Here is a 14846-nt window from a genome sequence, read left to right as displayed (position 1 = left end):
CACCAGGCTATATGTTGTGCCTTGTGTATGATAACTGTGGGTACTTTCCTAGATAATGTTCAAGCTGGCAAACGGTAGCCTATTGCCAGACAATTACTAATGTCAAAAGTGGCTTTGAAAAGTTAATTAAAATTTTGCAAAGACAGTGCCAAAATACAGACCAGTTTAAAAAGAAATAGAAAAACTTTGAAAACAAGTTATTGATTTCAGAAAATTATTTATACACTTGGAACGCTAACAAACGAATGACTACAAATTTAAGCAACGATTTTTGCTTTATGACAATTCCGAAACTTAAAATATTCTATATTTGGTTGTAAACAATCTATTTTTGAAAATCATGTCATCGGTGCGGTCCAGATGTAACATTTCCAAAAGCGCATAACGTCTTTTACGTCTTATACCAACAAACTTCCTCTGATAGGCCTATCCATTTTCGGTGTTTCGGCATTTTGTTTTCATGTTTTATAATGTTTTTGTAACTACAGCAGCTGTTAATGAGACAGAATGTCGCAACCGAACGGCGTACAAAATAGTGCATTTGCTGTGTGCTTAGTATATGTGACCATGTCAAACCTCTAAAGCAGGGTTACTCAACTAATCTTAACAAAGGTCCAGTTTGACAAGTTGAATATTTTTAGCGGTCCGGTAGATAAGTTATTTCACACGCAACCACGAAAGTTAAACTATCTGTACCAAATCACTTTTTTAGGTAAAATGTAACTCGAATTGGATGTCTGAGAAAGTATTGGAGAGTCTGGGAATCGAAGCCCTCCCAGCAACTAGGATAATCAGTAAAAATCGCTATTTCCCAGTAGAAATCTGTTTAAAGAAGCCCTGAAATGTGGCAATGAGGTTATTCTTCCAAAAGCTCAAGGTCCACCATCAACACCCAGAAGGTCCGGATTTGGACCGCGGTCCGCCAGTTGAGTAGCCCTGCTCTAAAGTATGCAAAGCCTTCAATGACCTTGACCGACCAAGAAATCACCCCAACAAGAATGCCGTTGTAAGCAAACAATGGTGAATAGATCAAGCAGTCTTTGCAATAATTGGAGTTTGTTGTTTCTAAAATAATTTTTCACAGGTGTTCAACTCTTTGTGAACTGCCAGCAATGCAGACATTTTAGAATTTACACTAAGATATTTTTCAAGATGACACCGGGCGCAGTACAATCTTATTGACATTAATTGATCAACCGCCACAGACTTGGCTCGGGAATTTTTTGACTTTTGCTTTTGTTTGAGGTCTCAAACACATTATTGGTACAATACGCATTGTCTGACTCTTTTTAGAGGTAAACAAAAATCAGTTTTAGCCATGACGTTATTCCTAGCTACACGCACGGAATGATGTAAGACGTTGATTTAAAATAGAAAATTGTGATAAAGCAAACCCATTTTGGATGACATTACAAAAAAGCTTATTTGGAAAGTAACCAGCAATGGCCGCCCCTGAAATTGGAATAGCTGTACGTGATGAATATTTAATGAACAGATTTTGAAATATCGAGTCTTTTTATTTAAATGATATATGAAATTAGCTTGTGAGCTTTTAAAAGTCGTGGACGGTGCACGATATTCTCTTGCGGGAGAAGAAAAAAAGCAACTGTTACCTAATCATCATATGTTCCGACGTTTCTATAGTAAATAGTTGATTCGTTACATGAAATTAAGCGATATATTTTTACGCTAAACTTTAAACTTTATCATTTTCATCATCACTATGGATGCGGTACCAAGAGATGGCATCTGGTTTGTCACATTAGGCAGACGTTTACAGTTGATGTTTTTAACTGCTGCTAACAATCTAAAATTGTTAAAGTGAATCCCGTGTGACAACAGCAATGGACTGAAAACTTTGATAACGTTGACGATTGTCAATTGAGGACTTACAAAAATAAATAAAGTGTTACTGGTTATAAGGAAATGGGATAAATGCTTAAAAATATCACCAATTTGCTACGTATGCGTGGGTACAGCTGTGTGCCTGCTTAAGGCAAACATGATGTTGCAGCGCTGTGAAACGAACGCTACAGGTCACGCATTGATATAGCACACATTATTATCACACCACACGGTGTTTTTCCATGTACCTTTTGAGATAACTTATTTTTACCGCAATATAGTTGAAACAAACACATTTTCTTTGACTTTTAACAACAGTAAAAATGGTAAAAAGCAATTGTTTTTACGCTTTTATTCGCTCTTATGCAACATGTCGAGCATATCTAACTTCCATTGATTAAGCTTTAATATTTTTTATTAAACACTTCTGCAGCTTATCCATGTAAATTTGCTGTTGTCCTATGAACCACAAAAGTCCCACGTTATACATTGTAGGCTATTATACACCCACGAGATGGTAGGACGTAATGATTTTTTTGCAGTTTTAAGTGCTAGTGTTCTACTTTTTCAGGTTGATGCTGCGTGTTTATTTGTAGGCAAGACTTTGGCTTGTTTTGACAAGTCTGCTTCTGGTCAAAACGGGTGTTTGACCTATTATTTGAAAAGCAAGCACCTTTTTTAGATAACGTGTGCGTTTTTTGCGTTTTTATGCGTTTTTTTGCACACATTGTGATGTTCTGTGTGCACCATCGCATGATTCTACATTTACTATGAAGAAGACGAATTTTCAATTTAAATCGTTGATTTTGTGAATCTATCATGAACAACGTTAAATTTATTCTTGGTGCTTTAATTTACGTGTGTTTTCTTGAGTAAAAATATTAGAGCAACTGCTAAACAACCCAGCACCACCACATGAAAATCCCGAAAGTACGAACCAAGTCAATTAGTTTATATATCCTTCAGTCTGATAAAATCGCAATAACTTCTAAAAGGTGTAGAGTAGATGTAAAAAAAAACATTAGTTTTGTAATGAAGCAGAAGTATGATATTTGTAAAAATTTTAATGTTCTTTGTACTCTAATGCCCAAGTAAAACATAACACTTTTTTATTTCTTAAACCCAAAGCAGCTAATTTTATTTCAAGGTCATGTATTTAGCAATGGTAAAAACTTGAGTCAAAATAATGCAATGGTTAAAAAATCAGTGCAGATAAATCAAACCAAAAAGTGACATATTTTTGGATTCGCTTTTATTGATTGAAACACGATTGTTCGTTTAACGTTTTTGCCTACTGGAACAATTTTAGTCATAATTTCTGGACAAAAACTGCAGCTCCTGGGTTACCATTTGAAACAACGGATATTAGCTGATAAAAAGCACTTATATTATAAAGAGGATTAGACCTTTAAATAGACTTTAAATCTATTTACTCATGCGAGCTTTTCACATCGAGAAAGCTTGCCACATGTCAGTTGAGGCTAATTGAATTTGAAGTGTTTTTTTCTTTATTGGCCAACTGAGCTTGAATAAAACTGTTGATTTGAAAGCTGGCCTTTTGGTTGAATCTTTAAGGAAGTCATATCATCTTCACACGTTTTAGCTGTTCAAAAATACTTCACAATTGTTTTTTAAATAAAAAATTGACTTTTTTAATGTTCGTTTATAAAACGCCATTGATCTCATACGTTAGGTTTCCAGATTTAACCAGCATCATGGAATGCTATAAGTGGATTTAGGTTCAATTTGGCAATGGCCGTTTATGATCACATAGCCGTAGGAGATGGAGGGGCAGGGGGGGGGGGGTGGCGGTTGCTCTCCCACTGAAAAAAAAAACGTCGCGTATTTGGGCAAAAATGTCCAGTTATTTAGGCAAATCAATCTTTCCATGTTTCGACATCTTACAACTTTAAGAACTTTACGCAATTGTTATAATTTATGAGATATATTAACATTTTCCAATAACTGTAAAATGTATTATCGATTTTGGAAACTATTGCATTGCATGTGATATCGCAATTTGGGCAAAATGACAACTTTCGATTCCACAACTGCAAAAAATAAGTGTAAAAGAGCATAGGTGGCGAACAGATGTAAGCTTGTTACTGGTATTCACAAAAATATAGGCTGCATTTGTTCATGGGTAAGATATAAAAAGCCAGCTGGGTAGCCTACTGGTAATTTGATGATGTTTTCTCAATACCCTACTAATGTAGGTATTTCTAAAATATATTTGGGCAGAAATGTCCCAGTATTTGAACAAATCAATTCTTACCATGAGTTTTCAACATTCTACTGGTTTAGTAACTTTGTATATTTGTTTATAGTGTTGTATTTTGTATGAAATAGTTTTTTTTTCAATACAAATTTGCAAATATTGATTCTTTGGAGAATCGCTATAATAAAGAGATTGAGCTCCTTTGGTCTACTGGCCTGTGATTGCAATTGGGCTGGAGATTTTTAATTAATCTGGCGACATGGGTATTCAGCCACTGTTGTCTTATTACTGAAAATTTCAGTTCAAATTGTTGTTGAATCCAGGTAGACCTAATATATATATATTTTTGTGCCACAAGAAAGTTTCAATTTGGTGGTTTATTTAATTGGGCCACAGACAGGTCTGTGAATGTAGATTAAAGTTAATTCAGCCTTGTTTTGGTCTACGTTTTTTTGCCTGTGTTTTCGTACACGACCAAGTTGATGCCTGTGGAGTTATTAGACTACACTACCTCAGCAATTGTGAGTAATGTTGCGTTTCTAAAAACATTTTTGTAAAGACAAAATTTGGGCAAAGCTTGAAAAATTTGGGCAAATTTTGTTTGCCCCCCGAAAGGATTTTACTTTCCTACGGCTATGTATGATCATACAATCAACTCTATGAGTATGAGTATGAAAAGATTTTTCACTGCTTCGAGATGTAGTTATTAGTTTTTGATTATCGTCAATACACTCTGCAAATTGAAACCGGTCCAGATTTAAAACCATTTTTGCACTCAATATTGAACAACAACATCAGAAAAATTCTAATTATAGGCTAAATTTTTTTGTGAATTTTTCAATTGCAGTATTAATATTGAAATGCCTTAAGTATGGTTAGATGATTATACAATTATTTATGTAGGATAGGCTACTAACACGACCATTGAGAAAATAATTTGCTTCCTCTCCCCCAAATAAAACACATTTAAAAAGAACAATAGTCCACCATTTCAAAGAATGCGTGGCTTTCAATTGCGTTCATTATGATGTGAAGTAAGACATTCTGATCTCAAAAACGTCTTGGAAAAGTTAGTTGTATTTTACTGTTCAACATAGAACCTATGTCTGATAAGTCGTATTAGCGTTTCAACAAGATAATTGCCGTTCTTTCATTTTCATATTTATGTTTTATTTTGACATTTGTTCAGATAAATTGATTTTTTCTTCAAACATCTCTTTTTACGAATTGGACTGTTTGCAAATCGCTTCATATCTACAGAGAAAAACTTGCCATTGATCATCAAATATTTACCGAGACACTTTCGCTTTCGCCCATGCTACTATTTTATGGTTATTCCCACCAAAATGTCTGTAAGCTACAAAACAGATGCCACAAAACTTATTTGCATATTGCTTGCAAAACTATTTCTCAGACATGTTTTGTCTTGCTCATTGCTTAACGATTTCGGATGAACTTTAAGAGTTGCCATATCATTCAAAAGCGCTATTTTTTATCACGTCATAGCTTTTACCAGTGATTATTTAATATCTTTAAGTCGGAAGAGTTACCATCATACTACATTTACCAAATATCATAATCCTTTTTCTCATTTCCCTTTGACTCATCCATAAGAACGTAAAGACCAAGTTTCTGTGATTAGAAACTGAAACAAAAAATGAAATAAAACGAAGGAGAAAAGCTTGTTAGATATATATAGTATTTTTTGGAAAACAAAGGTATGTGCAGTAGGCTAAAGTTTGAATTAAACGTGATAGATACACGTAACACAGCCTGATGAAAAGAGATGGCTGTGAAACACTGCGAAGTAGAAAAGTGTTCCCAATACGAGCTTTAGCGTAAATTGTGCGTTTGTGAAACAAATTAAAAACACATTTTTTTAGCTCATTTTTATATTTCAACAAAAGGGGTTTACTTTCTACTTTGACACTATAGGCTGGTAGCTTGTTAGGGATCTTTGTTTGTCTGTCTGCTTGTAGACCACTGAGATAGAATAAAATAAGATTCCACCTTCATGAGTGACTGTAAACTTGTAACGTTGGTGACCATTCTTGCTTCAAGATTTTTACTTTAAAAGTATTTCATTTCTTTTTATCCAAAATAATGTTGTTTGAAGCACTTCAGCCTATGATTCAATATCTCCCTGAAGGTTCTTTCCAAAACGAATATAATACTCGACAAGTACGTAAACCAGTAAGCGCGGTCTGGTATGAAGGCAATGACCTTTCTGTTTTTATCAGAACTATTATTTTTGTTTATCTTTTCCTTACTGGTATTGTTAGTGGAATGATTGTTCATCAGCCATGTTTTCAATATGACTTCATTTCCATCGTCTGCTATGACGTCATCCACGCTTTTCTACGAAATTGAAACCATACTTTGTATGCAGTGTGGATTTGATAAAATTCCTATGCTTTCCTTTGCTTTCAAACAGTTTTTTTTTTCAATTAGCATGCCTAGTGAAACACTATTGCTGATTTTGTTTGAGCAGAATGATTTCGTAAGCTGCTTCTTATTACACTGTTTTAAACAGACATTAGTCAGCATAGATATAATGTATTGGAGCCATAACAATTGTAAAGATATTGAAAGTTTTCATTTCTATAAAAACTTTATCAAAAACCAAAACAAAGTCCAATGTAGTTGACAGCAAATGTAACCTGGTAAAACTTATTGTAATCCATATTCTTATAATTTTTCGTCTTCCTTGACATCAAAAGACCAGAGCAAAGTTTAGAAAGAATTTGCTATTACTTTTTATCCATACAATTACTATTGTTGCTTGTGTTTTCTTGTTATAGGCTACTCTTACGATTATCGGAATATAGTTGTCGTATGTTATACATTCAAGTTTCTAATAAAAACACGATAAATGGTCAAAATGTTTCATGTATCAATCAAGTTGAGTTCAAGTAGGTGCGAAGAATATGTGGCCAACGGGCCGCGCATAGCAGCAAAATCATTTCATGTGGCCTGCAGTTGAAGTTTGTTACCGGTAATTTTAAAATGAAAGTATAACTTGTTAAAAATGAAAGCCTCAAATGTTTAAGGGCATTCTCACTCAATTTTACGATATCATCAATAAAATTTCTTTAAATAACAATTACTGTAATGTTCCACATGTTCAAGAATTGAGCGCCAGCAACTACGTTTCCAGATGAAGTAAGTTAACGCCTGATTGAAGGGAGGCTCAATTGCGAATACAGTAAAATAGTAGGTGGCTTCTTATCTTATGGCAGAAATAGCTTGACAGTGATAAACTTGCATGCTTTGTTTCTGACAAATAGCAGCAAAGAAAAAATACATTGGTCGTGCATCAGTACAATTCCTGCGTTGGTGAACCGAAATCAATAGGCTACCAGGGCTGTTGAGATAGAATATGATGTCAAGAGCCTCTATACAAGTATGCGAAACTACCAGGAATAACCTATCAAGGCTTTGTCAGTCCGAGAATAAAGATTCAAACTTTTCAAAAGGTTGAAAATCAACAGTTTTAGAAGATAAACCATCTGCACTCGTAAGGGGGGTGAGTTAAACCAAGAATGTTATGAGATGTTTAATTTCCAGCAGACATATCCTTCTTAGTGAGCTCAGATGTGGATCAATGCCAGGGATTTCTAGAAGTACGGGATGCGTAACTACCTTTTCAGCATATGTTTTCAGAGTAAAGTGTGTTAAATATAAGAGTTGCCAAGTGTTTTTTAGCAAAGAATGCATTGCATTATTTTTTCAGATATAAACCAATGCTGGTTGGATAAATCTATCCCAAAATTACAAAATTCCACATCTTTAATTTATCAACTCTTTCCTGCAACAGTATTTGAAAATAGAAGCTGTTCATAGCAATTAGGTTACAGTCTAAAAAGCATAAATTTAACAAATAAGCTTTTGCTACCTAAAGCCATCCATTCATCCAAGAGTAGGCTAACACTCCTGCACGAAAAACGTTTTTCGATACAATAGTTTTACTTTTTTAAACTTGTAATTTCTAAAGACTAAATAGTAGGGAGGGCCGTCAATGCACTTTTTTTGTCAAATCACTTAGCAACTCGGCTCAGATAGGAGGCTTAGGTCACAAACAAATAATCTGAAATTTTTTTTTAGATCGGGCCGCGGGAAAACACCGCACAAAAAAGTCAATATTACCCAAATAAAATAAAAATCATTTTTTCTTAAAAAAAAAAAGTTAAATAATTAAAAAGATAGAAAATACACAAAACGACGAAAACAGTCAAAAACAATCACAGAACGTTATCTTTCTTTGACTCAAAACGTGAACGCTGTGAGCGAGCAGCAGTTCGCGTCAGAATAAGCTCATATCTGCAGTCATGGCCGATGACTTCATCGCTTACTTCGGTGACGAGTTTGATTGCGCGCTCAACTGCTTGTGTGCAGCACGGGAAACTGTCAATCGATATAGGAACATCGGTCTCGACGAAAAGCTCTGTGAGCTGTTGGATGCTGAAATCGCGTAGATTGGCGGCTCAGTGAGTTTCCGCTCGCTCCACCGGAGCAACGACTTTGTTGTCAAATCTGGTACCCAAAGTTTAGTTTAGGAATTTCGAAGCGACGTATCCTACCAGTGTACTCGTTTCTTGCTTTCTGGATCCGATGAACTGCGAGCTTACGCATTGGCTTAGACTCGTCATGCAGAAGGGCCAACACTACATTCTCCGGACGAGCAGCTAAGGCCTTTGCTTGTAGGCAACTGTCGACGACTTTTATTGATTGGCCTGTCAGATAGCGAGTCAGCTTAATCGACCGATGGAAGGACCGAGCAGCAAAGTGAATTTTCTTGTTTCGCTTGGTAGTAAACCACATCGGATCGTAACCTTTAACGATGTAGCATACGTCGTCATTTCTATCAGCGCCTCTGTTGGTTATGGCTCCGAGATATAAAGTCGGCATATCCTTAAAACGAGAGTAAGCCATCGTGCATGACCCTGTTTTCCTGGATTACGGAATCGAATGCTTTATGGAGGCAGACTTCCCTCGATGACCAACACGATATCGAGCAGATAGGCCTACTTTTGATCGCCGATAATTTCCATAACCTCATCGACTTCCGTCAGATTGGATTTTGTCTTCTCGAACTCGACGACAGCAAATTCTCCCATTTTGCAATTATCATTAGCGACGACACGGCTGATAAATCCTTTGAAGGTTTGCGGTGCTGATGATTTCCCGTCAGGAGTGCGTTGAGGTGAAACTGGCAAATCGATTATTGCACCGTACTCCAGATATGTTTCTCAATGGTAGTGATGGCCCTGTGTGCTTACCTGTATTGACAGCAGTTCCGTCGCAGCCAACGACCCGAATGCCTTTCACGTCAGTTCCCTTGACTTCAAGAGCAGCCAACATCGTTTTGTCAATCTTGTTCCCAGTTGAACGCCCTTGAATGGAAACGTGGTCGATATATTCAGATCCTGGGTATTTGAGCATCACGTAGTGGTCTTCCACTGATTTTTGACGATAGCCAGTTATGCCATTCAATGGAAAAGTTTTATCCTTTCTGTCGTCAAAGTAAAGGCCTTCAACTATTGTGCTGAGCGAACTGGAAGCGAAGTGACTCGTCTCTAAACGGAGTCGTTTTCGTGCACGAACGAGCTTGTTTTTGTTGACTATCATCGTCGGATTTAAATCATCTTTTGTGTCCAGTAATGTTGCGGTTGCGAGGGCAGCTGCTGCTAGACTCGTAATTCCATGCCTTTCCGCCTCATGCGCAACTTTATGCAGATCGAAAGTACAATGCTCCTGCTCTTCTTTGAGTTCTTCTCTGCCGATCAAGCATTCTGAAAGAAAGCGCCTTCTGGGAGTTTCTTCTGTATTGTCGTCATCCGAGTCGTGAGTACATTCTTCGCGTTCTTCCGCTCGTTTTCTTGCTTCTCTCGAAACCAGTTGCTCCTTCCGCTCGTCCCTCTACTTCTCAGATTTCACCGCCTCCCAATCCAATGAAACCAATGCGTGCTTTGCATTGGTCCTTAACGAAATCAACCTCGAGTGCGTGCAGCAATTTGTCGTCAACGACGTCGAAAAGAGTGTGGAGGCAAAAACTGGCCTTCAATGAAATTTTCCATTTAGCCGTCTTTCTCGCCGTGGGGATTTTATTCTTCATCTTAACCATGGCCCATTTTTTCAGAATCTTTTTGATCACTCCCTCACGCGTAATGATCGCCACTGTGGCGAAATCGTAGATACTTGCTCGAAATCGTAGATAGCTCCATTTCCTTCTTGTAATCTCCGGTGTCCTCCTTCATGATTTTCTTTATTTACTAGAGCGCAATTTCGGAGAACGTCACCACTGGTGGGGGTAATATCCCAGAAATGTGGTGATTTACTGATGAGTTGGACCGTGTTTTGCGCAAGTCCGGATTGAAGGGGGGAAGAGAGTGCAGTTGCCCCGGAACCCCTTTTTGAAGGGCCCTGCGACGTGAAAAATGTTGTTTTGTGTTACTATAATTATTTTCTCTCAGCCTTTGAAATCTCTGCAAGATGCCTCCTTTTTCTTTCAAGGTTAATTTTTAGTCACAAGGTGGCGACTGAGCTTGGCGTAAAGGCATTAGCAACGGTGTGGGTGACTTTCAAGTTACCTTGTAAAGTTTTACGCGCCCTCGGCGCAAAAAACTTTTTTTCACGGGCTCCTCGATCTAAGAGTGCCCCAGGCCTCCATCAGTTAAACTCTCCCCTGGTTGTGCACCGTCTTCCTGGCGTTCAATTAAAAAACGGTTTTCGATTTCGTCATTTACTCGACGAACCTCCTAAGAAACTCGAGTTGCTAAGCGATCTGTTTCCGACGGCCCTCCCTACTAAATAGCCTCGGTTTATAAAGACCATTGCATCGATAATGTATTTTTGTTGTAGCTTATGTGGACTTAGGCCTACATATAGTTTAATGCATATTTAGGAAATTTCCTATGACTAACCAGGGATATCTAAAGAAGGGGATACGAAGGTTTTATTACGTCTGACAATAGAAGAGCTTTTGGTTATCCTAAATTATCTCTATCGTAAAATGACAATTGCACCGATAGTAGTTTAATAAATTTTGTTATGATAACCTGCATCGCGCTGTTAGCATCAGGCGCGGACAATTCATTGCATGCTCATGGTTACTTGTTAATTCAACTACCCGTATACTTGCTTTACATTTAGCCAACTGCAAAGAAGTTTTTAAGAAAAACAGCTTACCGGTAAATTTTCAACTGTCTTTCCAAACAAGTATTCTTTAAATATTCTGTACGTGACATTTGCTAACTGTCTTATGTAGCAGACTATACCAGCTGCACTACAAAACTTTCTGCAAATTTAAAAAGAACAGCATATTTAACGCGCTACAAACTACCGCTCTGGTAGTGTCGTAAGAATAAGGCAATCGCTGCGAGCCTTTGTATCCCTTTTTTTTTAGATATCCCTGTGACTGTGACTAACCTTTTTGAAGATTTACAATTTTTGGGTTAGGTTTAACTGGAAAGCATTGATCTACTCTCCACTACAGCAACTTGATTATACTGATTAAAAACACTGTTTTAACAGGAAGTGTAAAAAAATCTGGCAGCACTTTTGCATAGTACACTCTACTCTGAGAGCCAAGGTGGTGTAAGTTGCGTTTCCCGATACGTTCTTGATTTCGCTGATCAATGCTTGTTAAATCTATCCAAAAGTTTTTAAAATCACACCAGTTTCATTTGATGTGATTTTGTTAACACACATCACCAGGCGCGAAAAATACTCTAAATCTGTCTACCGGTGAAAAATCGTTTTGTTAAAACCTAATTTCAATAGGATATTTTCAATCACGTTTGCTACATTGCATTTAAAGTAAAAAAAATTGCAACCAGTGGACAAATTTTACAATTTATGCAGCCTACGATAGCAAATAAGTTCTCCAACCTTGAGTTAAAGTAATATTAAACCCGGCATGGTTTTTTTGGGTTTGTGTCTTTGTGGTGCAAGAAAGAAAATTATAATAGGCTTGTCAAAGTTTTTTATTAATACAACAAAAACTAAAAGCCTTGTCTGCGGACGCTATATTTTACGCAAGTACTGATATTAACAACAATATATATTTTGAATATATATTATTTGAAAACAACAATTTTCTCAGATGAAAATGAAAGTTCTCAGGAGCATAACAGATTGTTCAGCGATTATAGAATTGACAACAACCGATGACTTTAAACAAAACGTAAAATAAGATTTAATTCTTATATGGTGGCCTCATTTGACATTTCAAAGCACTGACAATGTTTTTCTTAACGATTTTTGAATTCTTTCACAGTGGCACGTGATAAATCTAAGAAAAGCGTTCCTGATAAATTCGCTGTTCAATTATTTTCTTTTACTCTTGCTTTAAACATTTCTCTATACTTATCTAATAGTTTTAATTTAGACTGCCATTTAAAACACTTCCATCAATTGTAAAACTAAGCTATTTTGAGAAATATTTCTTCAAATATGCTTACACCTGTTTCTTTACAATGGCATATGTAATTGGTAGGCTCTACTTGTGGTATGCAAACTTTAAACTTATTTTTGAGTTTTCAAAGCTTACAAGAGTCAGTTTTATGCAGAAATGTAGCCTGCTTACTTTGTATAAGGAGGGTTCAAGGTCTGCATACCACTTTAACGTCTTATACCTGCCAACAACATTTGCTGTAGAAATAGCAATAAAATAGCATTTTTAAACAATTAGCCTAGTTAGAAGAATGACTCCAAATTGTTCTTGTTTTGGCCATTTTAAAGTTTTGTGATGATAAAGATAATACTATTTTTCGCTGTTATAAAACAAAAAGTTAATTTTACATCCTTTAAGCTGTTTCACACATTCAATCATAGTTACAAAAAATTGCAAGTTGTCTGACGAACAAAATCCAATGTCACTTATATTTTTTCAAGTTTCTAAGAGAATTGCACATGGGTTATTTCCGATTTTCCAACAAAGAATTCATCCACATCCTCCATACCTACATGGAACTGAGGAGAGAGTCTTGTAGGTGGAACACAGATAAAAATCATTACCATTCCTGGACACAGTGGCGTTGTTGACGTGTGTTTGACAAAACAAATAATGCGATACGTATGGTTCTTGGAAAAATTCTGTTTTTAGAAGCAAAAAGTATTATTACAAAATTCCAATAGCTAAAATTGTTGATAGGTCATATGTGCTATAAGAGCGGTAACAAAAAGAAATGAAAATAACAGCTTAATCTATCCTGATTAAGTGATTACTCACTGCAATAAGCTTCTATTATATGACCTTAACCAGTAAGAGAAAGCATAAAGTTAGGTTTATTTCATTTCTCTGTCAGTAGAAAAGTATTTGGAACTGATCATATTTATTTTTTTATTAAAGCAAAACAATCCTAATAAAGTTATGGTGGAAATTCTAAATTAATTTGAGAATTACTAATTATAATCATCAACTGAAGTTATAACAGTAAAGATTTAATGCAGCACAAAATACTTGTGAGTTCTCAGTTCCAGCCTCTTCCACTTTTTAAAATGGACAAGTATGATCAATCAAGTGTTGATTAAAATCTTTTGATAAAGAAATGATTTGCATCAAAATTTTCCGAAGTGTTGAAGCAAATAATTTGACCAACATACAGTACCGGTACAGACATACAACCTAAAACAATGATAAGTAACACATCAATCCTATTGGCGCCCATTGTTATCTCACTCACTATAGAAGCTATTGGTCTCACTGTGCAGTGTGCACTGTGCATGCTATGACGCTTCGTTGACATAGATCCATCATATTGGTGGCATGGCATGAACGAAAATTTAGCAAATTTTATTGCCACCTTTACCTAATTGTGAATAGAAATAGGGAGCTAACTTGCTTGCGAAAGACAACGTTACAAGGCAATGTGAACAATGAGTTAACAAGACAGTGTACAGTACATGAGGGTTGGATCATAGATGATTAGACACTGGCATATCATCACGTTGACAAAGAGAGACAGTGAACAAGCATACTTCAGCCGTGTGATACACGGTTAGATTCGTATCTTATCTTATTGTTGCAACCCCGTTCTTGGAGCAAAATAATTTCGCATTTATGTACTATTATTCCCTACTGGGAGGCGCTAATAAATGCCCCAATTAAAGTAACGAATAGATAATGAATTAACCACGAAAAAAGGTTTATGTTGCTTAGTGTTATTTTTGCATATTGATACGAACTGTTGCATAAGACCGTACTATCATACCAATAACTGTAATACAGTGTGTTTCTTCCTAACTTAAACTCAGCACTTGTTTGCAATGTTAAACATTAAATTTCGTCTATGTTTTAAATGTGTACATTAGCATACCCAGCTTTTTTAACTTTCTGTTGTACAATTCATCATAAGCAGATTAACATATTTGTTTAGCAATTTTAAATTTTGCTTCTTTGTGAAGTGATTTATTGGCTACGTTCGTGTCACTATTGGCACTTGCGCCTTATTGAAATGTGCCATTAATTACGTAATTCTACATCGGATTGTCATAAACGAAAGCTGCAATCTTGTTCTTTGACCAAACTGAAAAATTTAATGCATGATGAAATAGTTTCATAAAAAAGTGCAAACGTTTTTGGCAAAACTTTAAACGTGCTTTGAAAACGTGACTGATTGCGATTCTATTACAGCACCTTATGAAACACCACGCCATTCAAAGGATACAGAACTGCTTTGGCACTTCACATCTTCAATTTTATTGTATATAAATATAGATGAACTTTAATAAAACCAATCAAAAATTCCCTTTTTCAGACGTTTATATTATCTACTGTAAT

The sequence above is a fragment of the Aplidium turbinatum genome, chromosome 6 (genome assembly GCF_918807975.1).
Source record: "Aplidium turbinatum chromosome 6, kaAplTurb1.1, whole genome shotgun sequence".
NCBI classification, from domain to species: Eukaryota; Metazoa; Chordata; class Ascidiacea; order Aplousobranchia; family Polyclinidae; genus Aplidium; species Aplidium turbinatum.
Note: the sequence above shows the minus strand (reverse complement) of the source record.